This window comes from Heterodontus francisci, chromosome 1 (genome assembly GCF_036365525.1).
Source record: "Heterodontus francisci isolate sHetFra1 chromosome 1, sHetFra1.hap1, whole genome shotgun sequence".
Lineage (NCBI taxonomy): Eukaryota > Metazoa > Chordata > Chondrichthyes > Heterodontiformes > Heterodontidae > Heterodontus > Heterodontus francisci.
In genome coordinates this window covers 164,397,695-164,424,047 of record NC_090371.1, presented here as the reverse complement: position 1 = coordinate 164,424,047, position 26,353 = coordinate 164,397,695, and the positions used below count along the sequence as shown (strand labels likewise).

Sequence of the window (26,353 nt, the reverse complement as noted above, 5' to 3'; positions counted from 1 at the left end):
ACATGGACTTCGGCTTGCAACACACATCAAATTGCTGTGTTATGAACATAATACAAGTCTCTTTTATACTCCTGTACCCGCTATCCTGATTGCTGCTGTTGTGCTTGAATAGAAACATTTAAAGGGACAACGGTGTCATAAAGTGTGCTGCAAAACCAAGATGGTACAATGAAGTCACTACATCTAGCACTAGTAGCATTATCACCACTGGTTAAATATAGTCCTGGAGGTTTGATTGCATGATGTTTGTCTGCAGTTAGCAACTCTACATTTTCCGTATAAAAACTGAGCCCTCTGTAGTTGACTTCTTTGTACTGCAGAACTATACCCAGTGTCCTCAAGAGCAGAGAGTAGGAAAATGTAAAAAATGTAAATTTGAGCCCTCAGGTTCTATAGTCAAGAACAAAATGAAATAGGTTATTGATCTGAAACGTTAACCAAGACAGCTTTCATCAGTTAAAGTTCTGAAATGTTGACAGGAATTTTCCAAGGCAAGGGAGGGGGGTGGTGTGCAGGTTTGTGTACGTGTGGGGAGTTAAATCTCCTAACAGTGACATTGAGTTGGGATCCCGACATCATCATGCTCTCTTCTGGGTGTCAACGAAGTGGGATTGAAGGCGAGCGGGAACCTCCGTGCAGCTGTCGGTTAAATAATTAAAATATTCAAATAGTTCATTAAGTATTTAAGGTGATTGGTAGAAGGATTAGAGGGGACATGAGGAAAAACTTTTTCACCCAGAGGGTGGTGGGTGTCTGGAATTTACTGCCAGGAACAGTGGTGGAGGCAGAAACCCTCAATTCTTTTAAAAGGTACCTGGACATGCACCTGAAATGCTGTAACCTGCAAGCTACGGACCAGGTGCTGGAAGGTGGGATTAGATTGGGCGGCTAGTTTTTTCGGCTGGCACGAACACAATAGGCTGAATGGCCTCCTTCTGCACTGTAATTTTTCTATGGTTCTAATATTGTTTTAACCCTCAATTCTGGAACTCCCAGCCAGGGAACCCGTTTCCCGACCTGTCAGCAACTCACCAGGGTCACTGAGGTGAAAGCACAGCGGGCAGAGCTTCTTCAGTGAAACTGACAGACTGAGGAGGCTTTGATCAGTATAACTGAAGAGCTCCAGTCATGGCCATTGAGAGGCTGCTGTTAAAGAACTTCTTCTGAATATTTTTACTGCTCAGGAGGCGATTGGCAACTTCTTGGAAAGTGCTTCACCTATCTAGCACTTCACTCACCTTCAGCTGCACTTGCCTGCTTCCAACCTTCACCAAGGCTTATTGGCAGCGTATGCAGCTCCGCCTTGCACCTCTGATGAGGGACAAGAGGAGAAGCAACACTACCAACAGCACCAGCAGAAGCAGCACCAGCTGTCTTCTCCTCAGCTGCATGTCGTCCTCAGGGCAGAGGGAATGGACAATGAGATCAAGCTGAAAAGATGAGATCCCAAACACAGGGTCTACAGGCAGAAGATCAGCTGTCTCGACATGTCTGAGTACCAGTGTGTGAGGCGCCTCTGACTCTCACGGCAGGTTGCTGCCGACATCTGAAGCCTCCTAGAACCAGACCTCCTTCCCAGTAGAGCAGGTGGGCATGCTTTGCCAGTATCCAAGAAGGTGCCCACTCTCTGGTGGGTGACATCACCACCCCCCATCAGGTCTCTGTCTCTCACCAAGTTGTGTGCTCTCTTCTCTTGCAAGGAGAAAGCAGACAGGCATGAGTGCTCGTATTGACATGTGCAGAGGAGGGAAGGACCATATTTGTGGACGGTGACTATGAGGAATGGGTGCGAGAAGACAATAGGATGAGGCAGCGTGAGAGTGTTGGCTGCTTAGATGTGGATATGAGGTGCCTCCACTGACAGGAATGAATGGAGCCGCAAGGTGTGTTGTCCTGAGGCGTGCTGTGCAGCAGAGTGCTAGGAAAGTCAGAGTGTGAGGTCTCGCTGCCCTATCTCTAGGTTGGAGGGACCACACTCTGCTGCTGAGTTCCTCATTCACTTCTATTCACACATGCTTAATAAATCTACTGGAGTTTTTTGAGGATGTATCTAGTAGAATAGATAAGGGAGAACCAGTGGATGTGGTGTATTTGGATTTTCAGAAGGCTTTTGATAAGGTCCCACATAAGAGGTTAGTGTGCAAAATTAAAGCACATGGGATTGAGGGTAATATACTGGCATGCACTGAGAATTGGTTGACAGACAGGAAACAGAGAGTAGGAATAAACTGGTCTTTTTCTGGGTGGCAGGCAGTGACTAGTGGGGTACTGCAGAGATCAGTGCTTGGACCCCAGCTATTCACAATATATATTAATGACTTGGGTGAGGGAACTAAATGTAACATTTCCAAGTTTGCAGATGACACAAAGTGAGCTGTGAGGAGGATTCTAGTCTGTCACTCTAGAATTGGCATTTATAGCCACTCCAGGCGCTGCCTCACAAACCACTGACCTCCAGGCGCTTACCCATTGTCTCTCAAAACAAGGAGGCCAAAGAGAAGAGATATTAATGACGTGGGTGAGGGAACTAAATGTAACATTTCCAAGTTTGCAGATGACACAAAGCTGGGGGGCGGGGGGGAATGTGAACTGTGAGGAGGATGCAAAGAGGCTCCAATGTGATTTGGACAAGTTGGGTGAGTGGGCAAATGCATAGCAGATGCAGTATTACATGGATAAATGTGAGGTTATCCACGTTGGTTGTAAAAACAGAAAGGCAGATTATTATCTGAATGGTGATAGATTGGGAAAGCGGGAGGTGCAATGAGACCTCGGTACCCTTGTGCAGCAGTTGTTGGAGGCAAGCATTCAGGTGCAACAAGCAGTTAGGAAGGCGAATGGTATGTTGGCCTTCATTGCAAGAGGATTTGAGTACAGGAGCAAGGAAGTCCTACTGCAGTTATACAGAGCCTTGGTGAGACCACATCTGGAGTATTGTGTGCAGTTGTGGTCTCCTAACCTGAGGAAGGATGTTCTTGCCATGGAGGGAGTGCAAAGAAGATTTACTAGGCTGATTCCTGGGATGGCAGGATTGATATATGAGGAGAGATTGGGTCGACTACACCTATATTCACTAGAGTTTAGAAGAATGAGAGGGGATCGCATAGAAACGGGGTATGCCATTTAGAACCGAGATGAGGAGAAATTTCTTCACTCAGAGGGTGGTGAACCTGTGGAATTCTCTACTGCAGAAGGCAGTGGAGGCCAATCATTAAATATATTCAAGAAGGAGATAGATATATTTCTTAATGCCAAAGGGATCAAGGGATATGGGGAGAAAGCGGGAACAGGGTACTGAATTAGACGATCAGCCATGATCTTTTTTGAATGGCGGAGCAGGCCCGAAGGGCTGAATGGCCTACTCCTGCTCCTATTTTCTATGTTTCTATGCTTGTATGGAGACTTGCCTCTTCCTCTAGTCCTTGGGAAAGCTTACTTCACTGCAGCCCCTTAGAACCTGCAGCAGGACCTTCAGAGTGAGACCTGAGGAGCAGCCTTCCCATGTCTCCTCTCCATTCCTGTGGTTGCTGCAGCTTGAAAAATCCAAGTGCTGGTTGGTCACTGTAATCCATGTTGTGGTCCCCTTAATTAGAAATCCTTTCTTTGACACAATGAACACGCTATCCCACCCACGCTCTCTGATTGGCGGGGAACCCAGAGGTGGGATGTTCATGCTGTAGCTCAATGAAAGAGCCTCGGCAAAGCCTACTCCTTCACCGCTCCGTTTCCTGACCTGTAAATAGTCCCTGCTAGGATAGTGGGACCAAGTACGAACAATTCCACCCATTAACTCTGTTTCTCTCTCCACAAATGTTATCACACCAGCATTTTTTATTTTCATTTCAGATTTCCAGCATCTGCAGTACTTTGCTTTCGAAATAGCTATCTTATTTGAAATTTTACACTGTCATTTTCAGGCAGGATTCCTGAGGTACTGTTTTGTTTTTCTTTTTGAAAAAAATCAGTTATGCAGCACCTGTTAATCAGAGACCTGTCCGAAGACAGGATTTCTTTTTAAATTAATTACTTTGTGTGTTAACTATTTGTGCTACTTCTGTCACAGTCAATACATTACCAGAAATCCCTTGATGCTTTCATGTTTTCTGACATTTTCTTTGTTTTTGGTGATGTGCTTGGATAGCTTGGTGACCCAATAGCTTCAGGGCTAAGCGACCTTGGTCCTGCTCCAGTTCAAGCCGGGTGAACTCTTCTGGTGAAGCTGTGTCCCTAAACTGTTCACACCTCCAGGCCAGAACATGATGCCAGCCATCCCTCGCCAAAACTTCCAGCAGCCCACTTGCATGCACCTTGTTGCTACTGCACCTTTATCCCATTCTTAAAATATGACAGAGTATATTCAGGCAGGGTGTAAAGCAGGTAACTGATCTGATTCCATCTGTTTTCCCACAAGAGGGTTAGGTTAAATTCATCCCCATCCGATAGCCCAGGGCAGAGAGCATCCTTTGAGCTGAAATTACTTTTATTCTCTCTCCTAGTGCCAGCAACTGCTTCTGCTCAGATCATGGTTGGGGTGGAGTGAAAAGAAAGTGACAATTTAGGCAAAAATTTCCAACTGCTGCTCTGAGCCAAAGGAGTGCTTGAACGATGGAGCAGTGGGGCATGGAGTTAATATTAAACACTTTCACAACATAAAATTTCAAATCAGCACTAGACTTACGGCTCCTTCAAGAGAACACGTTCATGCACAAGACTGAATAAAAGTTACATTCGCTAGAAAGCAACCAAAAAAATTGGAGCTCAGATTGGAATTGCAACTCTTAAGCTTTAGTTAAACTGTGCAGGGATGGCAGTGTGTGTCCATCTATACATAGATGTGGGCTGGAATCTATTATTAGGGTCGTGGTAACAGAGAACTTACAGAATCATAATGGGATTATGCAAAGTCAGCACGGTTTTATGAAAGGGAAATAGTGTTTGACAAACCTGTTTTTTGCGTTTGTCATTAACAGGGTAGATAAGGGAGAAACCAGTGGATGTAGTGTCTTTGGATTTTCAAAAAACATTCGATAAGGTGCCACACAAGAGGGTGTTACTCAAAATTATGGCTCAGGGGATTGAGAACAGGTTAATAGACAGAACAGAGAGAGTAGGAATAAATGGGCCATTTTCAGTTTGGTAGCTATAAGTAACATGTAAAGCAAGCATTACTGCTTGGGGGCTCAGCTATTTACAATATTTACAATGAGTTAGATAAGGGGACTGAGTGTAATGGATCCAAGTTTGTGGATGATACAAAGTTCGTTGAGAAAGTAAGAATTGAGGAGGATGCAAAGAAGGAGTGAGTGGGCAAGAACATGGTGGATGGATTATACTGTGAGGAAATGTGAAGTCATTGGAAGGAAAAATAGAAAAGCAGAATATTTTTTAAATGGTGAGAAAGTGGAAAATATTGGTATTGAGGGGGATCTGGGTGCCCTTGTACATGAATCGCAGAAAGTTAACATGCAGGCACAGCAATCAATTAAGAAAGCAAATGGTATGTTAGCCTTTATTACAAAGGGATTTGAATATATGAATAAGTCTTACTGCAATTGTATAGGGTCTTCGTGAGACCATACTTGGAGGACACATGTACAGGTTTGGTCTTCTTACCCAATAAAGGATATACTAAAATTTGGAGGGAATGAAACAAAGGTTCACTAGACTGATATAAAAGCTATTAACAGTCTCTCTGGGCTAATGCTTTGTCTTTCACCGCAAGCATTAACACACGCTTTGCCTTTGTCCCAGGACAGCTTTGTTATTTTATGTCTCCTGCCCTATCAAACACCTTCCCCTTTATTCTCTCCCCCACCCCCTCCCCTTCACTTGCTTAAAACCTAATTCTTTTCTAACCTTTGCCAGTTCTGATGAAAGGTCACTGACCTGAAACGTTAACTTTGCTTCTCTCTCCACAGATGCTGCCAGACCTGCTGAGTATTTTCAGCACTTTTTGTTTCACTAGACTGATTCCTGGGATGAGGAGATTGTCCTTTGAGGAAAGATTGAGAAGACTAGGCCTATATTCCCTAGAGTTAAGAAAAATGAGAGGTGACCTCATTGAAACATATAAACTAAAGAGGCTGGACAGGGTAGATGCTGAGCGGATGTTACCCTTGGCTGCGGAGTCTAGAACTCGGGGTCACATCTCAGAATAAAGGACTGAGATGAGGAGAAATTTCTTCACTCGGAGAGTTGTGGATCTTTGGAATTCTCTACCCCAGACAACTTTGGATGCTCAGTCGTTGAATATATTCAAGGCAGAGATTGATAGATGTTTGGATACTAAGGGAATTAAAAGAGACCAGGATAGTGTGGGAAGGTAGAGTTGAGGTAAGAGATCAGCTGTCATCTTACTGAATGGTGAAGCAAGCTCAAAGGGTCTACTCCAGCTCTTATTCCTTATTTACATATGCATGCAGTACATACAGTGAATGCTGAAATGCAGACTCTCCTTCCTATGATTTTTTTTGCTGGGTTCCTCGCAGCAGTCCCCAGGAAATTATTTTTTCACTTTGGGAAACTCCAGGACAATATGGGAGGGTTAGCAATTTTAAGCACCAGAAAACTAGTGACTTTTATAAATTCCAGAATGAAAGTACAAATAGTACATTGAGACAGTCTGTTTAATTTACAAATTTTTCCTGTAAATGTAAGAGAACAGGAGAGATATATTTCCATGCAGGTTATTTGAAGTAATTATATTTTCTTTAAACTTTCCATTGAGGTTTTAACACTTTTAAAAAGTAATCAAACAGACCAAAGGTGAAACACTGGCATAAAATAGTTGTTTATTCAGTGATTGCAATGATATTGACATGGAAATTCGACATTGAAGTAGTCACAATGTGACAATAAGTATAGTAACATTAGAAATGTTTTTTTTAAATCTGCACAAACAGGGATGAAGAGTGTTTCATTGCTCAAATTCAACTGTCCAACCAGTGAAGCTATAATATCCTCACCTAGATTGATTAGATTTTGACAAACTGCCAAATGTACAAAGTCATGTTTGACTTTCAAAAAAGCCAATAAAAATAATCACTTCTTTGATATGGCTGAAATAAACTGACAGTTCCCACAGAGCTGAGACTCCACCTGCAAGTATTGCTGTTTCTAGGCCACAATAAGAAGCTCACTGTGGACTGACAGTGCACAGTCTATTCCACAGATCTTGGCATTTTAAAAAAAACAGGCATTACACAAGAAAAATATTAGACTGCTGTTAAACATCAAGGGGGTCAATTTCCTCAGAGCTTCTCTCGCTGGGTTGCGGTAACTATGGAAACTATCTTTACATGTGAGAAAGGGGTTTATGCCGAACCTCCACTGAACTTCCCGTGTCGAGGGGGAGAAACCCAACCAACCTCTCACCCGCCCATGGAAACAAAGGGTTGAATTTTAAACTTTAAAAAAAAGCACGTTTGGGTCGGGGGTGCTGTGGGGGAGAGGGGGCGGCACAGTGGCGCAGTGGTTAGCACCGCAGCCTCACAGCTCCAGGGACCCGGGTTCGATTCTGGGTACTGCCTGTGCGGAGTTTGCAAGTTCTCCCTGTGTCTGCGTGGGTTTCCTCCAGGTGCTCCGGTTTCCTCCCACACGCCAAAGACTTGCAGGTTGATAGGTTAATTGGCCATTACAAATTGCCCCTAGTATAGGTAGGTGGTAGGGAAATATATAGGAACAGGTGGGGATGTGGTAGGAATATGGGATTAGTGTAGGATTAGTATAAATGGGTGGTTGATGGTCGGCACAGACTCGGTGGGCCGAAGGGCCTGTTTCAGTGCTGTATCTCTAAACTAAAGTCTCTGAAATCTGTTTTCTGACACAAAACTATCTCCAAACCTCCCACTTCGGCTTTAAATATGATAATAAGGCGATGCACCTCACTGTCATTCTGCTTTTGAAATTTAGCTGGGGTCGGCGGGTTTCTTGAGCGTCAGGTAACCCCGTAGTTTAGTGGGGATGATGCAAGTACTTAACACCCACCTCCTTGGTCTAGGTGCTTGCCTGAAGAACAATTGTGGCCCCGCTCCCAATGACCTTCTCCATGAGGCCTCTGACCACCACATACCACCAACAGGCCCCGATCCCCAGCAGCACCCCCCACCCCCACAAAATCACCAGACCCAATTCCCAACCCCCACAACATCACCAGGCCCTGATTCCACACCCCGAGGCCTCCGACCTTCCGCCCGCCCTCTCAGGCCACCGACCTCCCCCTCTGGATCGGCAGCCCCACGCTCCGCCACCGGTTGACCCCTACCCACCCCAGCATGGGCTTACCTTCTGATGCAGCTATCAGTGACCAGTTCTCTGTAAAACCGGAGGCCCAGCCTATCAATCAGGCTTGCTTCCGGATGGGAAATTGATCCATTACATCAGAGCTAGGGTGTAGGGGAATGTGAGTTGTCCCCGTGGGTCAGGTCAGAAAATATGCGGCCCAAAGTTTTGAAATTTGCAAGCATTTTTATCAGGCTATTTCAGGCTATGAAAAAATAATGGGTAGGTACATAAAACTACCTGATTTTCAACAGACTTGTGCTCATTTCATTTACATTTGATTTATGCTGAGGTTGTACAGAAATAAAAATGTAGAAACATAAATACATGCAAAAATATACAAACCAGCGGAAGGTTTTTTAAAATTTAATTGGATCTATAAAAACAAAAATGAAGTGATTTTGACTGTTATGCTTCACAGTGGAACATCAAATTCACTTACAACTAAGCCATTTCAACATGAATGATGCATGACATGTTCTTCCCATAGCTCAACATTAGTCTATCCTAACTGTAGATCAATCAGACTGCAAATTTTATATCCTAAAGATGTAACACTGAATCAATCGGGCCCCAATATGGACACATAAGGCAACCTTTTTACTTTCTACTTTGAAAAAAATATTTTGTATTCTTCCATTTTTTTCTTCTATGATCAGATATAAAGCTGCTCCATCAAACCCAAATCTGCCCTTATCTCCCCTTGAATCTCTCCGAATGCTGTCACACAGCAAGATCCTATACTGTTCACTATTTTGGACGCAACCTCTTTGCCCTGCATACGGCAACCCTAATCCAACCTCTTTGTCCCAGGCTGCCCAAACTTGCCCCGTTCCCCAATCTAAGATGCCACCTTTGCAGCAGCCAATCCCAAATGAAGCATCATCGTGGCCAAACTTGCTTCTATCTATTCCCAATCCACAATTTCCAGCTTGAAAACACCACAGGACATGCCTATATATTTTCTCATTTGTTCTTGGGTTGGAGGAGATGCTGGTAAGGCTGCATTTATTGCCCATCTCTTGTCGCCATAATTTGTACAACTGAGTTATTAGGTCACTTCAGAGATCGTTGAGAGTTAACCATGTAGTGTGGGCTAGAGTTACATGTAGGCTATAAAGCAGTTACAAAAATTTCAAATCACTTTAATTCTAATATTTAAACATTAATTTCCTCGAATCAACTTTTTGTTTCTGCCCTACTACCAATTTTGTGCTATACCGAAGGCATTTATGGTGTAAATTCAGCATCAAATTTGTACTAAAAGAGTCAAAAGTTAGTACCCCAACACTTCTGCTGGCTAAACTAAGTGGTCCTGCCTGTGCATTGCCATTGGGTCACTCAAATGTAAGAGCTACAGCTGAAATAATGCCATAAAAAGAGAAACTGGATTCAGCACAAACTTCAACTTACTTCAAGTCTGAACACTCCTGAGCCAGCAGACTCAACCAATAAGTAGGTTTCCGTTTGCCCAAACAGTATATCAAAAATTTGGACCATTACTCTACACATTCAGACATGGTTATACAGCAGTGTAGTGTTTAGAATCTAAAAGAACCACAGCTCACCCAAAGTGTGTGAGCAAGACTGCACTTCTTTATATTGTACCTCATTTATATCAAACTTGTGTATTGACATGAAATTACTTAAATAGATTCTGTACAACTACAATGCAAAAGGAAACAAGTTAGTCTTCAAAGGTTCAATTTTTTCAGTGCTCCTGCTCCATAAATTCAAAGATTCAAGATTCAAATTATGTTTTTCTTCATAGAAATATCAGTTTGTAGTGGTATGAATAATATGAAATCAGAAAATAAAATAGCTTTGGAGTGGTCAGAGATGAATTCAGTACCATAAAAGGCATATCTTACACATGATGATTAGCTAATGAGTGCTCTGCTAAGGTTTCAATTGATCACCTTCACATCATTCTATCTAAAGGTCTAAATTACTAAAGCTTCCCTACTGATGCTATCACAAAAAAGGTCACTGACATCCATGTAGGTCATATAAACCGAAGAGTTTTCAGCAGCCTTATCTAATCTCAAAGCTTCTGGCCTCTTCAACCAGCCATCCATGCAATCCATCCCAATTAACTTCCAAAATGTTTGTATAAATTACAAGATCTAATCACACAGAACATGCCGGTTAAGAATCATCCTATTTTTTGTTAACATATTTAATTTATGAAAATCAAATCAAACCAAAATGCAGGCCATCAGATACAAATCACATTAATACAATCATACGCCAGCAATTTCAATGGGGGCATTCTGCCAATCTTCCACTATAAGCTGTTTCCTGAAGTTTCCACTGATCTCATGTCAAAGTTATGGTGGAATATAAGGAACTCCTTCAAGAATTTCTCCTCTTGGTGTCCATTTGGATTTCAATGGCAATCTTCAAACTTTACATCGTAGTTGAAATTCAAATGGACACCATGCTTATGTTAAAACCAATGTCTATTCAATGTTTGTATAATCTGAACCAACAGTTTTAAACTGTAGCAAATTTGGAACCTCTGACTGATTGAAGCACTCCACTTTCCATAATCATATTTGATCATTAATGCTGACAAAGCACCTACAATCAAAATGTTAATCCATCTTCACCCAAATGCTGACCTCCTGTGCAATCATAGCACTGTTGGTTTTTATTTTATGCTCTTGTCAGACACTATGGGCTACATTTTCACATCAGGGGTGGAAAAAGTTGGACTGTTTCTGGTTCCCAAACCTGCACCCAGAAGGAAACAATCACTTTTTGGGATTTTCAGAGGCGCCCCCTTATTTGGCATGGAGACAGGTTCTCTGTCCAAATAAGGGCAGCAGGCAAGCTGTATGCTGGAGGACCAAAGGCCTTCCAGCTCGAGGGCAGCAGCAGTCTGCAATGGATGGTAGGTAACTGAGAGGGTGCTTCAACATGGAGGCACCCTCTCACCAACTTTTAACATTTAAATAAAAAAGAGACAGCAGCCAGGCCACCACTGTTGGGTGGGGAACCCCTCTACAGGGAGGCCTTTTGCCACACCCGTATCCAGGTAGATAAGAACGGCCTGTAAGCCTGTCTGGAGTACTGGCACCCTGGCCTGCCGCCGGGTGCCGCCTCCAGGCAGTAAAACTGCCCCCTGTTGCTTCGGCAAACTGGATGGCGACTGGAAAATTCCTCATGGGGGTGGGTAGCCCAGCCAGCCCTGAACCCACCTTCACGAAAATGGCCAGCACCGGAACAGCATCAGGAAACTGGCATTCTGGCCAAAGCCAATATTTTTGGGCCCCATCAACTCCATTCTCTCCCTTGGCGGGGCCCGAAATTCAGCCCTAGATGGTAGACTTTCCTGATCCTAAATGAACATCTATTTCCCTGGGTACGAAGATTTAGCTGTATTTAGCTGGATCTCTGGTCTTTTTGCATTTCCCTGGGATTTTCAGCACTTCAGAAGTGGTGGAGCTGTATCCAGGCAGATTGCAGCTGTGAAAATGAGGCAGCGTGAGGTGCTCCCAGCCTCCACCATCACTTTACTACGGTCTGCTGGTTCTCAACCATTAGACGGTCCCTCAGAGTCGAGGGGCAGGCTGATAGCAAATTTCAAGTTTATCCAGGCCTTCCAATTATATTTTCCAGCAATCAGGGCTGGTCTTGGAAGACCCAACGCACAAATGAGGAACTTGTAGCTGTGCTAAAATTTCCTACCCTTCTTCCAGCCCTAGACCCTAGCAGAGGGTGGGTCTGCACCAGGGATATTGCTTGACCAGGTTAATAGCCTATGATAGGAAATCCAAGTGCTCCTGAACCTGAAAAGGAGCAGCACAATTTGGGACGGCTTTTTTTTCATAAATCCTATTCAAATGCCGTCATTCTGGCAAATTTCACATGACAGTAGTTCCCTCCTTTTACTATTTATGAATGGAACTCCAGTCTCATCTGTTCATCACAGTATTTTAATTGACAAAATGTAGCCATATGTCCTGTACACAAATGTGAAGTGTGAACAAAAGTGTCCACACTTCCACTGAACCAAAAGCTGATGCTATTTTCACAGCTACTGGATAAATTATTTTATATAGATTGAAGTATTACCCCTTATTCTATATATTACATAAAATAAAACATCTTTAATATGGGATGGCTTACCTAGCACCATGTAGGTAATGCATCTGGGGCAGGCAAATAAAGCAAGGGAATACACAATAAACAGGAGGATATTGAGAGGGGTAGAAGAAGTGAGAGACCTTGGAGTGCATGTCCACAGGTCCCTGAAGGTGGCAGGACAGGTAGATAAAGTTGTGAAGAAGGCATATGGAACTTTCCTTTATTGGCCGAGATATAGAATACAAAAGCAGTGATGTAATGCTGGAACTATGTAAAATGCTGGTTAGGCCACAGCTGGAGTATTGCTTGCAGTTCTGGTCACATCACAGAAAGGACATAATTGTTCTGGAGAGAGTACAGGAGAGATTTACAAGAATGTTGCCAGGGCTTGAAAGCTGCAGCTATGAGGAAAGATTGGATAGGATAGAGTTGTTTTCCTTAGAACAGAGGAGGCTGAGGGGTGACTTAATTGAGGTGTACAAAATTATGAGGGGCCTAGATAGAGTAGACAGGAAGGACCTGCTTCCCCTAGTGGAGAGGTCAATTATCGGGGGCACAGATTTAAGGTGATTGGTAGAAGGATTAGAGGGGACATGAGGAAAAACGTTTTCACCCAGAGAATGGCGGGTGTATGGAATTCAGCGTCAGGAATGGTGGTGGAGGCAGAAACCCTCAATTCTTTTAAAAGGTACCTGGACATGCACCTGAAATGCTGTAACCTGCAAGGCAATGGACCAGGTGCTAGAAAGTGGGATTAGATTGGGTGGTTAGTTTTTTGTTCGACTGGCACGGACACGACAGGTTGAATGGCCTCCTTTTGTGCTGTAATTTTTCTATGGTTCTATGTGGCACAGCATAATAATGTTGCTTTGTTTAAACATTACTTTCTTTAGGAGAAATCAAGGAATAAAATTGGCATTTTCTAATAAAAAGTGTTAAAATATTGAATTCCAATTTTATTATAAAGTTACAGCTCTCAAACAGAACAAAACCCTAAAATAGGCAGCCCCACAATTCTTCATCTCAGCATGTGGCTTTCATTCAGTTTGTATTTGCAGATATTGTTAAGGTGAAAACATGCTGTTATTTTTAAGCAAGCTGTTATGATATTTGCAATATTTTAGTTTTTTATTTTATTTTAATGATATTTGCAATACTGACTTAGTCTAACCATAAAATTGATGCAAGTATAAAATGTACAACAATTAAAATTAGGAACTGCCAAACCAATTTGAACAAATTTTGAATCTGTTTAAAAACTTTATATTGGGACCTGCTAAGCTGGGAGCAATTGAGAGCTTATATCTGTCAAATGAAATTGCTAAGCAACATGCTGGTGCTCCAAAGCACTGGGGAAAGAACTGAGCAACACAGCATTTAAGCAGAAGACAAATGCTTCTTTAAAAGGTGGACAAGAAAGAAAATATATGAGCTGATGTAACCTCTGCATTTCATATGCATCTCTTACCAGCTGGTTCAAAGCCAACACTTTCAGAGACCTGGGAACAGACTGTCTGCCCGCCCACTTAGCTGGGAAATACTGTTTGACAGGCGGAGATGGTGAGGCAGTGGGTGGAGGTTGAGACAAATTAAATACGATAGGATAGGGGAAAAAAATTGTCATTCAATAGAAGTTACTAGCACAAAAATGCATCACCCTTGATAAGCAACCAAATTTTCAGTGCCAAGGTAATGAAGTGAAGTGAACATCTCGATACTTCATCATCCAAAAGTAAGGTGCTGAATCTGCCATTTCATTCTAGTACTCCTCTCTCTGGGTGTAAAGAGGTCAGGTTGGATGATAATATACTGAACCACTCCCACATCTTCCAAAGCCAAAATGTCTCCACCAATATGATCCTAGAAAAAGACTAATGGATTTTCAGGAAGCTAGGGAAATTTATCACTAAGGTCCAAAACTTTCTGATAACATATCTATTTGGGAGTAAATGCTGGTCACTGCAGCACATACCTAAAATCAACATCTTGTCAAAATACTAGAGTCTCCCTGCTGTCTCCTGGAACTACATTTTTATGAAAAATGCATCAATAAAGGATAGTCTATATTTTTCTTTAGTATGGATTCTTTCAGTCTTTTTGCAACAAAGCAATGTACACTGTTAATTTACAGAACATCCTTCTTTTGAGTGACTAAATTTGTGTTACTTTCTCTTTTACAACTGAAAACTTTTTTAAAAATCACTATGATATTATCAAATAACCTTTCCAAGTACACTCAATAAAACCCTACTGCAGCAAGTTTTTTTTTAAATTCCTCCCTTCTCCTCTCCAGACGGTGATAGCTAACACTGGGTATGGTTACTGACAGTTTTCTATACCTTGCCCAAATAATAATCCTTCATGGGCGAGTCTATAAATTGCGTGTTGGCAGGACTTTTTTTTTTTTAAAAGTGGGGAGTACATCACAACCAGGCTGTATCCTGACCTATCAAACAGAGCTGAACATTTACAGCAAAAGCCAATCATTAATGAATAGAAGCAAAAGTCATGACCATTTTTTCCTTACCAACAATGTAATATACCCAACAAAAACAAGAAATGCTGGATTCACTCAGCAGGTCTGGCAGCATCTGTGGAAAGAGAAGCAGAGTTAACGTTTCGGGTCAGTGACCCTTCTTCGGAACTGACAAATATTAGAAAAGTCACAGATTATAAACAAGTGAGGTGGGGGTTGGGCAAGAGATAACAAAGGAGAAGGTGCAGATTGGACCAGGCCACATAGCTGACCAAAAGGTCATGGAGCAAAGGCAAACAATATGTTAATGGTGTGTTGAAAGACAAAGCATTAGTACAGATTAGGTGTGAATATACTGAATATTGAACAGCAGCAAGTGCAAACCTGAAGAAAAACAACCTGAAAAAAAACAGTGGGTAAGCAAACTGAACAAACTAAGATGAAATGAAATAAATGCAAAAAAAGATTGTAAAAAATGTAAAAGGAATGTAAAAAAAAAGGAAGAAAAAGTAACTAAAAATTACTAAAAATGAAAGTAAAGTGGGGGGCTGTCATGCTCTGAAATTATTGAACTCAATGTTCAGTCCGGCAGGCTGTAGTGTGCCTAATCGGTAGATGAGATGCTGTTCCTCGAGCTTGCGTTGATGTTCACTGGAACACTGCAGCAATCCCAGGACAGAGATGTGAGCATGAGAGCAGGGGGGAGTGTTGAAATGGCAAGCAACCGGAAGCTCAGGGTCCTGCTTGCGGACTGAGCGGAGATGTTCTGCAAAGCGGTCACCCAGTCTGCGCTTGGTCTCCCCAATGTAGAGGAGACCACACTGTGAGCAGCGAATACAGTATACTACATTGAAAGAAGTACAAGTAAATCGCTGCTTCACCTGAAAGGAGTGTTTGGGGCCTGGGATAGTGAGGAGAGAGGAGGTAAATGGGCAGGTATTACACCTCCTGCGATTGCAAGGGAAGGTGCCCTGGGACGGGAACGAGGTGGTGGGGGTAATGGAGGAGTGGACCAGGGTGTCGCGGAGGGAACGATCCCTTCGGAATGCTGACAGGGGAAGGGAGGGGAAGATGCGACTGGTAGTGGCATCACGCTGGAGGTGGCGAAAATGGCGGAGGATGATCCTTTGGATATGGAGGCTGGTGGGATGAAAAGTGAGGACAAGGGGAACCCTGTCACGGTTCTGGGAGGGAGGGGAAGGGGTGAGGGTAGAGGTGCGGGGAATGGGTCGGACACGGTTGAGGGCCCTGTCAACCACAGTGGGGGGAAATCCTCGGTTGAGGAAAAAGGAGGTCATATCAGAAGCACCGTCATGGAAGGTAGCATCATCAGAGCAGATGCGTCGGAGACGGAGAAACTGGGAGAATGGAATGGAGTCCTTACAGGAGGTAGGGTGTGAAGAAGTGTAGTCGAGGTAGCTGTGGGAGTCAGTGGGCTTATAATGGATATTGGTAGACAACCTATCCCCAGAGATGGAGACAGAGAAGTGCTTGCTGCAGTGTTCCAGTGAACATCAACGCAAGCTCGAGGAACAGCATCTCATCTACCGATTAGGCACACTACAGCCTGCCAGACTGAACATTGAGTTCAATAATTTCAGAGCATAACAGCCCCCCACTTTACTTTCATTTTTAGTTATTTTTTCTTCCTTTTTTTTTTACATTCCTTTTTACATTTTTTACAATCTTTTTTTGCATTTATTTCATTTCATCTTAGTTTGTTCAGTTTGCTTACCCACTGTTTTTTTCAGGTTGTTTTTCTTCAGGTTTGCACTTGCTGCTGTTCAATATTCAGTATATTCACACCTAATCTGTACTAATGCTTTGTCTTTCAACACACCATTAACATATTGTTTGCCTTTGCTCCATGACCTTTTGGTCAGCTATGTGGCCTGGTCCAATCTGCACCTTCTCCTTTGTTATCTCTTGCCCAACCCCCACCTCACTTGTTTATAATCTGTGACTTTTCTAATATTTGTCAGTTCCGAAGAAGGGTCACTGACCCGAAACGTTAACTCTGCTTCTCTTTCCACAGATGCTGCCAGACCTGCTGAGTGAATCCAGCATTTCTTGTTTTCGTTTCAGATTTCCAGCATCCGCAGTATTTTGCTTTTATGTAATATACCCAACTGAGGTGAGCTAACTCATCACACAACTAAAGTGACTTTACAAATTTTAGGTTCCCACTAGATAATCTTTCAGATTTGCTGTCACCTGTTTCTCCTGTAAGCAGACCCTTATGATCAGGAGTGTATCTGTATTGCCTAATATTGAGTCATACAATAGTATGACCTAGGGGTCATACCATAGAATTACACAGACTATACAGCACAGAAGCAGACCATTTGGTCCAACTAGTCTGTGCTGGTGTTTATACTTGACATGAGTTTCCTCCCAATCCATCTACCTCATTTCAACATTACTTTCTATTCCCTTTTCTTTCATGTACTGGTTCAGTATTCTTTTGAAAGTACCTAATCTATTTGCCCCTCAACCACTTCTTATGGTAACATGTTCAACATTCTAAACATTCTCTATGTAAATAAATTTCTTCTTACTTCCTTATTGGATTTATTGGTAATTATCTTGTATTTTGTCCTTCTCAAGGGCAATTAGGGATGGGCAATAAATGTTGGCCGAGCCAACAATGCCCACATCCCATGAAAGAATAAAGAAAAATGTATGGATCCTGGTTTTGGATTCATCCACAAGTGAAAACATCTTCTCCATATCTACCATGTCCAACAATTCATAATTTAACAAAACTTCTATCAGATCACCTCTAAGTCTTCTATTTTCTAAAGAATAACAGCCCAACCTGTTCAATCTTTTCCAATAGCTGTAATCTGTTAGTTCTGGTCCCATCCTTGTAAATTTTATTTGCACTTTCTCGAGTGCTTCTATCTCCTGTTTATAGTAAGTTGGCCAGAACTGCACAGTACTCCAAGTGCAGCCTCAACATAGTCCTATACAAGTTTAACATAACTTAATTACTTTTGATTTCTATATCCCTAGAAATAAATCCCAGTGCTTTATTAGCATTTTTAAATCATTTGCTGACCTGTTGCTTTTAATGATTTGTTTACCTGGATCCCTGGTTCGTTTTGCTCTTCCACCTCATTCAGTTTCTTATTTTCTTTGTAGGTGATGTTTCTATTTTCCTACCAAAATGCATCACCTCACATTTACCCATGTCAAAGTTCATATGCCTCCACGTGCTTTTTTGCTGAATGGTGGACCGATGAACACTTTAGTCAGACAAGACCAATTATAAATCAACAGGCAGATTTATTTATAAATAATTTGTGAATAAACAGAACATTTGTAATGAACCTTAATCTATTTTAAAACACATTAGCCCTGTCATCAGGCTAAATCCATTTTTTGACCACAGAATTCCTTGAAACTGTTCATTATCAGCTGTTAGCAGACTGTGACAATTTCCCATTTATTCTTTCTTAACAGAGTTGAAAACCAAATGTTTGACCTCTGATCTGATCCTGGACCTTTATATGCCTGGAGATTGGCAACTCAACTGGCCAATCAAACCAGCACCTGATTGTAGCTTGATCTTAAATAGTTCCTATTTTTCTGGTATACATCTCCCAAACATTACTGTGTCCAATTAAAACTTCTGAGTTTATTTCACACATGCTTGAAGTCTGCCTTTTAAAGGGCAATATCTTTGTTTTTACAATTGACATTTATGGTAAAATTTAAGTTGGATAGAGATGGGTAGGACATTACTGCTATGTTTAGCTCCCAGTTTTGTACAAGCTGCAGCCCGGTCTCCATAATTGCTACCTCATCACGTCCCGCTCAGCTTCATACATACTTCTCGATCTTGTTACGACCAGGTGAGCAATGTCTAGGGGTCTTTTGCCATCTTTACCTGGTCTTATTTAACAGGGTTTAATTTTTAAACACTGTGTTTTGAGCTCCCCTTTGTGTGAATCCTTGTTCACAGTTTCCAATTATAATGCAAATAACTACACACAAACAGGCTTTCTTTGGTTTAAAGCAGAAAGAGGAAATTTATTAAACCCTTAAAATTTAAACTCTAATATGGTTCACGCCGACGATATACGATGTGCTCACGCTAACATGCACACGCAATATAAGTATGTGGCTAGGAATAGAAAAGAAGAAAAGACAAGTAGAACAGTTTGAGGCAATATCTTGTTACTGTTTCTCGAGCTTGCTGTAGTCCTTGATTGAAGATATGGTCTTGCGGTTCGTTGGGGCCCAGTATTAGTCTTAAACCTTGTTCACGTAGGAAATCTTTCTCTTTTTTAGTTTCACGTGTTTTCACAAGATTCAGTTCCGTGGGAAGAGATGAAGGCAGGAGATGTTCTCAGTTGCAGGAGAGGTCTTTACTCCATGAGCACATGGCTTTCTCTGCCTCAATTCCCTCTGTAGGGAGTTCAAATCTAAAAGCTCCCAGGGTGCTCAACAGGTCGGCCATGTGACTAGCTCCTTAGATTAGATTAGAGATACAGCACTGAAACAGGCCCTTCGGCCCACCGAGTCTGTGCCGAACATCAACCACCCATTTATACTAATCCTACACTAATCCCATATTCCTACCAAACATCCCCACCTGTCCCTATATTTGCCTACCACCTACCTATACTAGTGACAATTTATAATGGCCAATTTACCTATCAACCTGCAAGTCTTTTGGCTTGTGGGAGGAAACCGGAGCACCCGGAGAAAACCCACGCAGACACAGGGAGAACTTGCAAACTCCACACAGGCAGTACCCGGAATCGAACCCGGGTCCCTGGAGCTGTGAGGCTGCGGTGCTAACCACTGCGCCACTGTGCCGCCCTACTTATATGGAACAGTCTCTTCAACATCCTTTGTTACAAGTTCAAATCCAAAAGCTTCAGCCAGCTAGATATATGACTAGAACTGGTTTGACCGCTTCTGTGTTTTAGAGAAACAGGGGCTGACTCCCTTTGTTTCCACATTGTCTTGTATTATGCAAATGTCCCTCCAGTCCAAGATTGCAATTTTTTAAGTTTTAATGTTCATGTGGCGAAATAATTTGTGCCTCAGTCTTGGTAGGTGGGGTTTGCCTGACAATCTTCTATTTTATTTTAAATATGCCTAGGTATAAATATGTGACGGCCTTGAACTACACTCAGTGCGTTGGTCATTATATTACATATAAGGCTAACATTACCTGCTTATCATTTTCTATTTTCAGTGTGTGTGTGTGTGTGTGTGTGTGTGTGTGTGTGTGTGTGTGTGTGTGTGTGTGTCAATTCTCATGATCGAAACACAAGACTTCACAGTAAAATCATGACATTCTGAAAGGGGAGGGTGAACAGTCAGAGGTCATGGTTCACATTGATACCAACGACATAAGTAGAAAAAGGGATGAGGTCCTGCAACAAGAACTTAGGGAGCTAGGTAGCAGATTAAAAAGCAGGGCCTCAAAAGGTTGTAATCTCTGGAAGCAGTCCGTGTAGAAATGCAGCAAGACCTGTACTTGGGCTGATAAGTGGCAAGTAACATTCGCACCACACAAGTGCCAAGTAATGACCATCTCCAACAAGAGAGAATCTAACCATCTCCCCTTGACTTTCAATGGCAATTACGATCGCTGAATCCTCCATCAACATCCTGCGGGTTACCATTGACCAGAAACTGAACTGGAGTAGCCATATAAATACAGTGGCTACAAGAGCAGGTCAGAGACTAAGAATCCTGTGGCAAGTAACTCACCTCCTGACTCCCCAAAAGCCTGTCCACCATCTACAAAGCACAAGTCAGGAGTGTGATGGAATACTCTCCACTTGCCTGGATGGGTGCAGCTCCAACAACACTCAAGAAGCTCGACACCATCCAGGACAAAGCAGCCCACTGATTGTTTGTGGATAGGGTGCCATTCACTCCCTCCACCACCGACGCACAGTAGCAGCAGTGTGTACCATCTACAAGATGCACTGCAGCACTGCACCAAGGCTCCTCAGACAGCACCTTCCAAACCCGCGACCTCTACCAACTAGAAGGACAACAGCAGCAAATGCATGGGAACACCACCACTTCCAAATTCCCCTCCAAGTCACATACCACCCTGACTTGGAACTATACTGCTGTTCCTTCACTGTCACTGGGCCAAAATCCTGGAACTCCCTTCCTAACAGCACTGTGGGTGCACCTACCTCACATGGACTGCACAGGTTCAAGAAGGCAGCTCACCACCACCTTCTCAAGGGCAATTAGGGATGGGCAATAAATGCTCGCCTAGCCAGCGATGCCCACATCCCATGAATGAATGAATAAAAAAAAAACTCCCAGTGCCACGTGCTAGTGAGTATAGGAATAGGAAGATAGAGCAGATGAATGCGTAGCTGAAGATATGGTTCACGTGGGAGGGATTTAGTTTCCTGGGTCACTGGGTCGGTTTCCAGCGAAGGTGGGACCTGTACAAGTTGGACGGGTTGCACCTGAACAGGAACGGGACCAAACATCCTGGCAGGGAGGTTTGCCAGTGCTGTTGGGCTGGGGGGGGGCTTTAAACTAATTTGGCAGGGGGATGGGATACAGAGTGGAGGTACAGTAGGGAGTGATGCACAGCCAAATATAGAAGAAAAATAAAGTCAGTCTGGAAGGCAGAGCAAATATAGACCTGTTAAGGCACAGCGAGTAATGCAAGTTGGACTGCATCTATTTTATGCAAGGAGTCTTACAAGTAAGGCAGATGAATTGAGGGCGTTGATTATATATATGAGACACGGTTGAGGGAAGGGCAGGACTGGCAGCTCAATATTCCAGGATATAGAATCTTCAGGCGTGATGGGGGTGGGGGTGTAAAAGAGGAGGTGGCAATGTACTATTGATCAAGGAGTCAATTACTGCAGTAAGAAGGGATGATATCTTAAAAGGTTCCTCAAATGAGGCCACATAGATAGAATTTAAAAACAAAAAGGGGGCAATCACTTTGCTAGGAGTGTACTACAGGCCTCCAAACAATCAGGGAGAGATAGAGGAGCAGATATGGAGGCAAATCTCAGTGTAAAAATAATAGGGTAATAATAGTAGGGGATTTCACCTTCTCCAATATTAACTGGATAATCTTAATGCAAAAGGCTTAAAGGGGGCAGAATTCTTAAAATGCATACAGGAGAGCTTTTTGAGCCAGTATGTAAAAAGTCCGACAAGAGAAAGGGCAGTACTGGACCTAATCCTAGGGAATGAAGCCGGAAAAGTGGTAGAAGTTTCAGTGGGGGGGCATTTCGGGGACAGTGATCATAACTCTTAAGATTTAAGGTAGTTATGGAAAAGGACAAAGATGGACTGGAAATAAAGGTATTGAATTGGGGAAGGCTGATTTCAATATGATAAAACAAGATCTGGCCAAAGTGGACTGGGAGCAGCTACTTGTCGGAAAGTCTACATCAGACCAGGGGGAGTCATTCAGAAAGGAAATAGTGAGATTTCAAGGCCAACATGCTCCCATAAAGGTGAAGGGTAGGACCAACAAGTCCAGGGAACCCTGGATGTCAAGGGTTATAGAGGATTGGATAAGAAAAAAAAAGGAGGCTTATGGCAGATTCAGAGGGCTGAAAACAGCGGAGGCACTAGAGGATTATAGAAAAAGTGTAGGGGGTACTTAAAAAAGTAAACAGGAAAACAAAGAGAGGGCATGAAAAAACACTACCTTGCAAGACAAAGGAAAATCCCAGGGCATTATTAAGGGCAAGAGGATAACCAGGGAAAGAGTAAGGCCCATTAGGTACCAAAGTGGCAATGTGTGTGTGGAGCCAGAGGACGTAGGTGAGGTTTTAAATGATTACTTTTCATCTGTGTTCACTATGGAGAATGATGATGTTGATGTAGGGATCAGGGAGGGGGAATTGTGATATACTCGAACAAATTAGCATTGAAAGGGAGGAGGTATTAGCAGTTTTAGCAGGCTTAAAAGTGGATAAATCCCCAGGCTCAGGTGAGATGTATCCCAGGCTGTTATATGAGGCAAGGGAGGAGATTGCAGGGGCTCTGACACAAATTTTCAAATCCTCTCTGGCCACAGGAGAGGTGCCAGAGGACTGGAGGACAGCGAATATTGCACTTTTATTCAAGAAGACTTCTTTGGCCTCCTTATCTCGAGAGACAAAGGATAAGCGCCTGGTGGTGGTCAGTGGTGTGTGGAGCAGCTATAAAGGCCAATTCTGGAGTGACAGGCTCTTCCACAGGTGCTGCAGAAAAATTTGTTTGTCGGGGCTGTTAAACAGTTGGCTCTCCCCTTGCGCTTTTGTCTTTTTTCCTGCCAACTGCTAAGTCTCTTCGACTCGCCACACTTTAGCCCCGCCTTTATGACTGCCCGCCAGCTCTGGCGAACGCTGGCAACTGACTCCCACGACTTGTGATCAATGTCACAGGATTTCATGTCGCGTTTGCAGAGGTCTTTGAAGCGGAGACATGGACGGCCAGTGGGTCTGATACCAGTGGTGAGCTCGCTGTACAATGTGTCTTTGGGGATCCTGCCATCTTCCATGCGGCTCACATGGCCAAGCCATCTCAAGCGCCGCTGACTCAGTAGTGTGTATAAGCTGGGGATGTTGGCTGCCTCGAGGACTTCTGTGTTGGAGATACGGTCCTGCCACCTGATGCCAAGTATTCTCCAAGAAGAGTAGCAGGGATAAACCAGGTAATTACAGGCCAGTGAGTCTAACATCAGTGGTAGGGAAACTAGTGGAAAAAATTCTGAGGGACAGGATTAATCTCCACTTGGAGAGGCAGAGATTAATCAAGGATAGTCAGCGTGGCTTTGTCAGGTGGAGAACATGTCTAATAAACTTGATTGAAGTTTTCGAGGAGGTGACTAGATGTGTAGATGAGGGTCAAGCAGTTGATGTAGTCTACATGGACTTCAGTAAGGCTTTTGATAAAGTCCCGCATGGGAGATTGGTTAAGAAGGTAAGAGCCCATGGGATCCAGGGCAATTTGGCAAATTGGATCCAAAATTGGCTTAGTGGCAGGAGGCAGAGGGTGATGGTCGAGGGTTGTTTTTGCGATTGGAAGCCTGTGACCAGTGGTGTACCGCAAGGATCGGTATTGGCATCCTTGCTGTTTGTAGTGTACATTATGATTTATACGTGAATATAGGAGGTATGATCAGTAAGTTTACAGATGACACGAAAATTGTTGGTGTCGTAATAGTGCAGAAAGCCTAAGATTACAGGATGATATAGATGGGCTGGTAAGATAGGCAGAGCAGTGGCAAATAGAATTCAATCTTGAGACATGTGAGGTGATGCATTTTGGGAAGATTAACAAGGCAAGGGAATATACAATGGGTGGTAGGACCCTAGGAAGTACTGAGGGCCAGAGGGACCTTGTCCATAGATCACTGAAGGCAGCAGCACAGGTAGATAAAGGTAGTTAGGAAGGCATATGGGATACTTGCCTTTCTTGGCCGAGGCAGCGAATACAAGAGCAGGGAGGTAATAATGCAGCTGTATAAAACGCTAGTTAGGCTACAACTGGAGTACTGTGTACAGTTCTGGGCACCATACTCTAGGAAGGATGTGTTTGCACTGGAGAGGGTGCAGAGGAGATTCACCAGGATACTGCCTGGGCTGGAGCATTTCAGCTATGAAGAGAGATTGGATAGGCTAGGGTTGTTTTCCTTAGAGCAGAGAAGGCTGAGGGGGGACCTTATTGAGGTATACAAAATTATGAGGGGCATAGATAGGAAGAAACTTTTTCCTTTAGCGGAGGTGTCAATAACCAGGGGACATAGATTTAAGGTAATGGGCAGGAGGTTCAGAAAAATGTTTTCACCCAGAGGGTGGTTGAAATTTGAAATGCACTGCCTGAAGGGCTGGTAGAGGCAGGAACCCTCACAACATTTAAGAAGTATTTAGATGAGCACTTGAAACGCCATGGTATACAAGGCTAAGGGCCAAGTGCTGGAAAATGGGATTAGAATAGATAGGTGCTTGATGGCCAGCACGGACACGATGGGCCGAAGGGCCTGTTTCTGTGCTGTATAACTCTATGACTCTATGCATTGTGTTTAAACATCAGAATAGTAGCATTTATTCCAGTCTAACTCACACCAAGTGCCATTTCACTCATCAGTCTTATGCTCTCTGACCAGCATTGACTTCTGGATCTGCAACAACCCCAATCTGGCAATGCTTCGATTTTAAAATTTTCATCCTCGCGTTCAAATATCTCCATGGCCTTACCCCGCCCCATTTCTGTAAGCTCCTCCAGCCCTACAGTCCTCTCTGTTCCTCCATTTTTGTGTCTTATGCCTCCCTGATTTTAAATCGCTACACCATTGGCAACCATGCCTTCAGCTGTATAAGCCCCATAATCTGCAATTCCTTCCCTAATCTCTCTGCCACTTTCCTCCTCTCTCTTCCTTTAAGACACTCCTTAAAATCTAACTTTGACCAAGCTTTTGATCACCTGTCCTAACAACTCCTTTTGTGGTTTAGTGTCAAATTTTGATAAAACTCCTGTGAAATGCCTTGGGCCGTTTTAATATATTAAAACACTAAATAAATGCAAGTTGTTGTTATTGTTGTATGTTACAGGGTCTTACTAAAGCTTTAACATATAGAGTAACTCACAAGGAAGTCTTGCAACAATTGTATAGGGCTTTGGTGAGACCACACCCGAAGTACTGCGCACAGTTTTGCCTTCCATATATAAGGAAGGATGTATACTTGCCTTGGAGACCATACAGCGAAGGTTCATTAGATTGTTCTGATGAAGGGTCACTGACCTGAAACGTTAACTCTGGTTCTCTCTCCACAGACACTGCTAGACCTGAATATTACCAGCATTTCTTGTTTTTATTTCAAATTTCCAGCATCTGCAGTATTTTGCTTTTATTATACATTAGATTGGTTCCTGGGATGAGAAGGCTGTCTGTCCTCTGACGAAAGGCTGTGTATGTTGAGCCTATACTCTGATATTTAGATGAGAGGTGATCACATTGAAACATACAAAATTCTGTAGGGGTTTGACAGGATAGACACAGAAGCTGTTTCCGCTGGCTGGGGAATCTAGAACATGGGGCACAGCCACAGGACAAGGAGTCGATTATTTAGGACTGAGATGAGGAGAAATTTCTTCAATCAGAGGGTTGTGAATCTTTGGAATTCTCTACCTCAGAGGGTTGTGGATGCTTCATTGTTGAATATATTCAAGGCTGGGATTGAGAGATTTCTAATCTCTCAGGGAATCAAGGGATAGGCGGGAAAGTGGAGTTAAGGCAGATCAGCCATGATCGTATTGAATTGTCTGCACCTGCTCCTATTTCTTATGTTTGTATTGAAAAGTCATAACACAAAACACGAGTTGTTAAGAGATAACATAATTAACTGTTAGAGCAAGAGTGAGCAGTACAGCAACCTTGATAACTCCCAAGATGGTTTACTGACTTGATCATGTATGTTATCGCAGGCAATAAATGTAACTTGCTTACATCCAGAGAACAAATATGCAGAAGTATAGGGATTTGTACTATTTCTA

The 26,353-nt window shown here is 43.0% G+C and overlaps 1 protein-coding gene across 4 annotated transcripts in view; it reads right to left on the bottom strand.

The window, feature by feature from the left end:
- rab28 (RAB28, member RAS oncogene family) overlaps positions 1-26,353 on the bottom strand; it is a 195,483-nt gene that overhangs the window by 5,397 nt on the left and 163,733 nt on the right. Inside the window, exon 7 of one of the 4 annotated variants that reach the window (XR_010975609.1) lies at positions 5,887-6,029. The exons of the other annotated variants lie outside the window; for them this stretch is intronic. The gene's annotated coding sequence lies outside the window, so the exon portion shown is untranslated. The remainder of the gene's footprint in view (positions 1-5,886; positions 6,030-26,353) is intronic. 4 annotated transcript variants of the gene reach the window in all.